This window comes from Trachypithecus francoisi, unplaced genomic scaffold, assembly GCF_009764315.1.
Source record: "Trachypithecus francoisi isolate TF-2019V2 unplaced genomic scaffold, Tfra_2.0 Lachesis_group10, whole genome shotgun sequence".
NCBI lineage: Eukaryota > Metazoa > Chordata > Mammalia > Primates > Cercopithecidae > Trachypithecus > Trachypithecus francoisi.
In genome coordinates, this window is record NW_022681455.1 from 124,609,933 (window position 1) to 124,617,718 (window position 7,786).

Below are 7,786 nucleotides of genomic sequence, written 5' to 3' on the forward strand. Positions count from 1 at the left end.
ACCAAGTTACATTTACATGGGTAAAGATGGGATTCAAACCCTGGTCTGCCCAGCTCGGAATCAATGTCATAGTCTGTGTGAAGATTTGGGATGGGCTAAGGAGTACAAGGATGACTTCTCTTTCCTTGGCACTGATCGCATATGTCTTTATAACTATGTTGAGACTGACCAGGAGCCACTATCTCATGGACTGTCATTTCTGCTTATTTAAAATTAGGGGTCTCATAATTTTGAGTTTCATAGTCTCATAATTTTAATCCTAAACCTCAGAAACACCCTCTGTTTTTCTTAACAAATATTTGGAGGGTGTCTTAGAATGCATTCTCATCACAATTTAATTAGAGAGGAAATGTTTGCATTGCTACACATGTATTTCGAGGCAGCTCAGAACTGGTCCATATCTGTAATCTCACTGAGCATGCAAAACAGTTACCAATGTACATGGAACACCCACTATGCTGAGCTCCCACAGAGTAGTAAAGGTGCAGAAGGATTATGAAAAATGGCAGGCCCCACGCTCACATGCCACAGCCCACATGGTACTTGTGCCAGCTATTTATTGCTGGGTAACAAATCAGCTCAAAACTCCAAAACTTAGTGACTTAAAACAAAAGTATTTCATCTCTCAGGGTCTCCGTGGATCAGGAATTCAGGATGAGTTAGGCTGGGCAGTACTGGCTTAGGGTCTCTCGTGTGATCTCAGTCCAGTGATGGCTGGAAGTAGAACCCCAAGGAATTGGAATAATGGGGGCTGATCAGGCTCGCTCTCTCTCTCTCTCTCTCTCTCTCTCTCTCTCCTCTCTCTCTCTCTCTCTCTCTTTCTCTCTCTCTCTCTCTCACTCTCTCCATGTAGTCTCAGGGCCTCTCCACGTGGTCTCTTCATGTGGGCTCTACTTTGGGCTTCTTCACAGTATGGCAGCCTCAGGGGAGTTGAGCTTCTTACGTGGTAGCTGAAGGCTTCAAGAGTGAGGGTTCTAGCAAGCAATGTGCAAACTGCATTGCCTTTTGTAGCCTCGTCCTGCAGGTCACGCAGCGTCACTTCCGCAGCCCTGTGTCGCTCACAAACAAGCAAAAGGCTGCGTCAGATGGGTCTCCTGGGAAGCAGACCCTGAGATGGGAGTTAGGAGTCAAGAAGTTGAGTAGGGGTCATACCTGAGACAGAGAATGGGAGGAGGAAGCAGAAGGAGGCCGGAAAGGCCTTCAGGATACAGTGTGGCTCTGACAGCTGTAAAGGGAAAGGAGGGGACACGGGATGGTGCAGGAGAGTCTCAGATGGCAGCATAGATTGGACAGGGTCTTGGCCAACCCACTTCACGCTCCGGGACAAAGAGTCCCATAATGAACAGAAACAGCCGGGCCCTAGACCCCTGCCCTGCTCAGTCATTGGTTGAGTCTGTCCAGAAAGTGGCCTTGGCTTGAAGGCGAAGACACACCATGGTGGTGCCAAGAGGTGCAGACGGCAGCTCAGCACTTTCCTTAGAGCTGAAAAGTAACTTTTTTCTTGACAGGAGATCTGAGAGATGAAATCCGCAGCTACCAAACAAGCCCACCCAGATTCAAGGGAAGAGAATTAGGTTCCATCCCCTGATGGAGAATTGGTAAGATTCTAGAGGAACACCTGGGACAAGATTTATGATTCTAGGAACATTCCAAATTCTTTGGAACCTAAAATTTGCTCTAACACGCAAACACAGTTTGAGCATGGAAAGGTGCATAGGTTAGAGATGAATGTCTTAGGCCTTGGAATCGGCTTAAAAATGGGTTCAAATCTTGGCATGTCCACTGACTAGCTGTGTGACCTTAGGCAAGTTACCTAACCTATCTGAGCCTCAGTTTTCTCATCTGTAAAACTGAGAAAACAGTAAAGCCCATCCTTCATGGGTTATTCTGAGAATAAAATGTGATCACACATGTACAAGTTTAGCACCTTGCCTCACACGTAGTGTTCAGGAAGGAGAATACATCATTATTATTTACTGAGTAGCAAGAAAACCATAACAGTCCAAGACCACTTAGTCTAAGCAATAAGTGACCCAGTGTGTCAATGCGGGAGCCTCCAGGAGCATGACGAAGTGTATCCCGTACAATACAGATTCATTCCCAACAAACAGTTTCACACTAACTCGGGTTTGGTGAGGACACTGAGTTATTAAGAAGAGATTGACTTGTATTTATTACAGATATTAAATCAGAAATTGCGAGCTTTTATAAACAGAGAACAGAAGTCATTGCTTGGCACTCTGAGCTCTCTAAAAGCAGGAATTGTGCTTTATTTGTTCTTGTAACACCAGGGCCAACAGCTGGCACGGAGTCAATGCTCCCCAAATGTTCATGGCGTTGAATGACATCTAATAAAGATAAAACTTAGCTTGCTGGAAGATGCGTAGATTCGTAACATCTTATGATGCTAGATAAATATAGGTTCTTTTTTCTATCCAGAATGGAAATGGGAAAAAATAAGACTCGTTCTTATTATTAAAAGTCACGCATGCTCGTTGTGGTTTTAAAAAACCCATGCAACTCAAAAATATATTTAAAAGACAGTTTTAAAAAACCCATCGCCCAGAAATAACTTCTATTCACATTTTGGTGAACTTTCTTTCAGAGTGCTTTTCTAAAAAACTAAGAATAGCATCATGGTACAATGTCTTGTAACTGGATATTTTTCACGTGGCAACATACGGCCACCAGATGAGTGAAAGCTGACAGAGACATCGGCCGGGAATTCACAAGGGGGCAGGAAGACAAGGACTGTGCGCTACTGTTCTCTCACCCTTCGCATGACCACCATTGTGTGGGCTGCTAGCTGTCATTGCAGGCTTAGCTGACGCTGCAGCCGCTCACCCTCTGTGCCTGGAGATGCCTGGATCTCTGACCTGGAAGCCCGTCCCTGTCCAGCTCAGCTCTCCCCTCAGTCCTGTGAGCCATTGTCTCCTGCAAGTTCTCTTATTGGTCATCCCTGACCACAGCATCACATACTCTTCTCCCCGCCTCAGCTGAAGGGTGTTCGACTCCCTTCCCTTCCTATCATCTCTGACAAGCAGAAGGACACCACTGGGTCCTTGGGTCCCTGGGTCCCCAGCACTGTTCCAAGCAGTTTACATAAAACATCCCAATTAATTCTCCACAACTGCTCTAAGTAAGCTAGAGGGAGATGCTGTCATCAGCATGCCCATTTTACAGATTAGGAAGTTGAGACTAGAGAGGTTGAGTACCTTGCCTACTGTGACAGCAAGCAAGTGATGGATCTAGGAATGGACACAGAATGAACACAGGAAGGAAAGGAGACTCAGTGTCTCTCCCCTGACCACTTAACCACTGTGCTGAATTACAGAACCAGACAAGAGGTGGGAATACATTTAGCGAGTGCTTCCTCATGAAGCAGCCACATTGTCTGGGGTAGGTATCAACGTTCTTGGTCTCAGAGCCAAGGAGATACAGGTTGCGGACACAGACACACACACACACACACACACACACAGTGAGTTTGGAGCAGGAGTTTAACAGGCAAAAGGAAAGAACAGCTCTCCATCATGGACAGGGGTCCCGAGCGGCTTGCCAGGTGGTAGTAAAAATGTCAGCGTTTTTATAAATGGGCTAGTGAGGAGGGGATGTCTTCTACTCCTAGAGCCCGATGGTTTAGTTGGGACCAGGTGTGCTATTTGTATAGACCAGAGATTTTTTATCGGCTCTCACCCCATTCCCTGACTACCTAGGCCAGCTCTTAGTCTGTGTTGCTTATCTGGGAGGGAGAGTTTCTGTGTCTGTTCCCAGAGAGCTTCTTGCAGCGGTAGACACCCCTCCAACCCCAATGCACTTTTAGCTCCGTTTCTTGGAAAGGAATGTGCTCATTAAGGCCCACTGTTTCACTGAGGCCTATTGTATGAGTGTGAAGTTTGGTGGTTACCCAGGAGACTCTGCCCGCTTCTATGCTTGAGCTGTCTTATCTGTGTTTTACAGCTTGATCATTCAGGCCACTTGTTGTTAGAAGAGAAGTGATTTATTTGAACTGCATGAGGTTAGAAAGGGAGCTGGGTTTTTTTGTTCTTTTTTTCTTTTATTCTTTTTTGAGACTGAGTCTCACTCTACCACTCAGGCTGGAATGCAGTGGCACGGTCTTGGCTCCCTGCAACCTTCGCCACCCAGGTTCAAGCAATTTTTAACCTCCTGAGTAGCTGGAATTACAGGCACCCACCACGACGGCCAGCTAATTTTTGTATTTTTTGTGGAGATAGGTTTTCACCATGTTGGCCAAGCTGGTCTCGAACTCCTGACCTCAAGTGATCCACCTGCCTTGGCCTCACAGAGTGCTGAGATTACAGGTGTGAGCCACGGTACCCAGCCCTTTTTTCTTTTTTTCTTCTGAGACAGAGTCTTGCTTTGTCACCCAGGCTGGAGTGCCATGGTGTGATCTTGGCTCACTGCAACCTCCGCCTCCCAGGTTCAAGTGATCCACCTCCCTCAGCCTGCCAAGTAGCTGGGACTACAGGCACCTGCCATTATGCCCAGCTAATTTTTGTGGGTTTTTTTTTTAGAGACAGGGTTTTATCATGTTGGCCAGGCTGGTCTTGAACTCCTGACCTCAGGTAATCCGCCCACATTGGCTTCCCAAAGTGCTGGGATTATAGGCGTGAGCCACTGCACCTGGCCTGAAAGGGAGCTATTTCTGAGTTACTTTCTGTTAGAAGGAAAGTTTTCTGCCGGGGACTCTCTTTACCCTGTCTACCTAAATAATCTCTTTCTGCCTCCTATAACACTCATAATTTTCCTCCTGTCACTGAAGTGCCAGTCCTTGAAGGAAGAGTGTTTTGTTTTGTTTTGTTTTTGTTTTGTTTTGTTGAAGAGGAAACTTAAGCTCAGAGAGGTAAAGTAGATTGCTTGGAGTTTCACAGCTAATAAACCAACAAGCCAGGATTTTAACCCACACAGGCCGGTGCAGAAGCTGACTTACTCCACGGTAACAAGTGAGCTTCTGTGTCAGTGCAGGAGCCCCCAGGAGCGTGACAAAGTGCATCCCATACAACATGGATTTATCTCCAATAATTTCCCGCCAACTCGGGTTTGGTGGGGACACTGAGTTATCAAGAAGAGATTGACTTGTATTTATTATAGTTATTAAATCAGAAATTGTGAGCTTGCTCTCCCAATGAATTTGCCCCCACAGTTTTGCTCTACCATATCTAGAAGGGCTGCATGTCTTACTTGAAAAAATCAATCTTTCAAGTCACCAAACACAAGCATGGCAGTGGCAGGGACGCTGCAGCCAGACTGCCTGGGCAGCCTCGATCAAGTTATGCAACCTCTTTGTGCCTCGGTTACCCTATCAGTGAAAAATGTAGATAAAAATAGTACCTACCTTACAGAGTTGCGAAAGTTCAATGAACGGTTTTATGTGAAGCACTTAGGACCATGCATATAGTAAGAGCAATATCAAGCATGAGTTATGATGACTATTCATAGAGTCCAGAGCTTGATACAAAGTATTACTTTCCTCTTTGCATTTCCTTTTGGAGCAAACAAAGCCAGCCTTGAAAGATGTATGAGTTTCCTGTGGCTGCTGTAACAAAAGACCACAAGTTCAGCGGCTTCAAACAACACATTTATTTTCTTACTGTCCTGGAGGTCAGAAGTCCAACACAGGTCTCACTGGGCTGAAATCTAGGTGTTAGCAGGGCTTCATTCCTTGCGGAGGCTGTAAAGGAGCCTCTGTTTCCTTGCCTTTCCTGGCTTCTAGAGACCACCTGCAGCGGCTTCCAGCACCTACCCCACTGCCCTCCCCCCTCACATCTTCCTCAGCAGCATATAATCTTCACATTTTTCTCTGAATCTGACTTTTCCACCTCCTTCTTACTCCCAGATCATCCAAGATATTCTCCCCATCTCCATGTCAGCTGAGTAGCAATCTTAATTCCATCTGCTGCCTTAATACCCTTTTGCCATGTAAACTAACGTGTTCATAGATTCCAGGGATGGGGACATGGACATATCTGGGGGTACATCTTTCTGCCAACCACAGACCAGTGACTAGGATCCCTGTCAGTCTGATCCCCATTTCACTTCTCTTTACTCAGGCCTCCCCACCTCAACCCTGACTCCCTGTGGTCAAGGTTGGAGCCTCTGCCTCCTGGCATCCTCTTCAGATAGCATGGAGGTCCCTCATGGCTGCTTACCATTCTCTAAGGCCTGGACTTCCGTCTTTCAGAGTTAAGAAAATGAAGCATCTACAAGTTCTCAAACTTGCTGATAGGCACCACCCTTCTCAGCTTGAGTCTGAGGTGTTGTGTTAAAAGACTCCATCTTGGCTAGGCGTGATGGCTCATGCCTGTAATTGCAGTACTTTGGGAGGCCAAGGTGGGCAAATCACCTGAAGTCATGAGTTTGAGACTAGCCTGGCCAAGATGAAGAAACCCCGTCTCTACTAAAAATACAAAAATTAGCCAGGCATGGTGGTATGTGCCTGTAATCCCAGCAGCTACTTGGCCCAGCAGCTACTTGGGAGGCTGAGGCAGGAGAATTGCTTGAACCTGGGAGGTGGAGGTTGCAGTGAGCCGAGATTGTACCATTGCACTTCAGCCTGGGAACAGAGCAAGACTCTGTTGCAAAAAAAAAAAAAAAAAAAAAAAAGATTCCATCTCCATCTCTGTTTGTAATCCTGCTTCTCTCTTACTGGTTCCAACAACAACAAAATCTTATCTGATGGCAGCAAAATGATAACCTACTTCTAATCATTCAACAACAAATATACATTAAGCAGCTACTATATACCAGCTACTTGGTTAGGTGGCAGGTATCTAAAGATAAGTGAGACATAGATCTTGGCTTTGGGGAGTTCAGTTTTGGGACATAGAGAGTGGAAGTCAGACGTGTGTTTATAAAAAAAGTCCCTGGAAAACACTTATTGTTGCTTAGTAAAGCACAGGCCTGCAATCCAGCAATTCCGCTCATAGGCATTTGCCCCTGTGGTTTTAAACATGACTCCACATTAGACTCACCTAAGGCTTTGCTTTTTAAAATCTTCATGCCCCACTCCAGACCAATTAAATGAGAACCTCTGGGTGCCTGGCTCAGGCATCAGTTTTTTTAAAGCTCTCACATGATTCCAGTGTGCAGGCAATGTGTCTAGCACTGTGCCCCTAGGGATGTTGATTTAATTGGTCTGGGATATAGTCTTGGCATTAACATTTTTATTTTTTTAATTAATTTTTTTTTTTGAGACAGAGTCTCACTCTGTTCCTGGGCTGGAGTGCGGTGGTGCCACCTCAACTCACTGCAACCTCTGTCTCCCAGGTTCAAGCGATTCTTATGCTTCAGCTTCCCAAGTAGCTAAGACTACAGGTGCGAGCCACCATGCCTGGCCAATTTTTGTATTTTTAGTACAAGACAGGGTTTCACCATGTTGGCCAGGTTGGCCTCAAATGATCCTGGCTTCAAGTGATCCACCCACCTCAGCCTCCCGAAGTGCTGGGATTACAGGTGTGAGCCACTGTGCCGGGCCTATTTTTTTTTTAATTTTCTTGAGACAGGGTCTCACTCTGTCACTCAAGCTGGAGTGCAGTGGCATAATCTTAGCTCACTGCAGCCTCAATCTCCCTGAACTCAAGTGATCCTCCCACCTCAGCCTTCCTAGGCATGCACAATCATACCTGGCTAATGTTTGTATTTTTTGTAGAGATGGGGTTTTGCCAAGTTGCCCAGGCTAGTGAAAAATTTTTTTTAACTCCTCATGTGATTCTAAAGTGTAGCAAGGTTTGAAAACCATTAGTCCAGAGCAGTGATTCTTAATAGC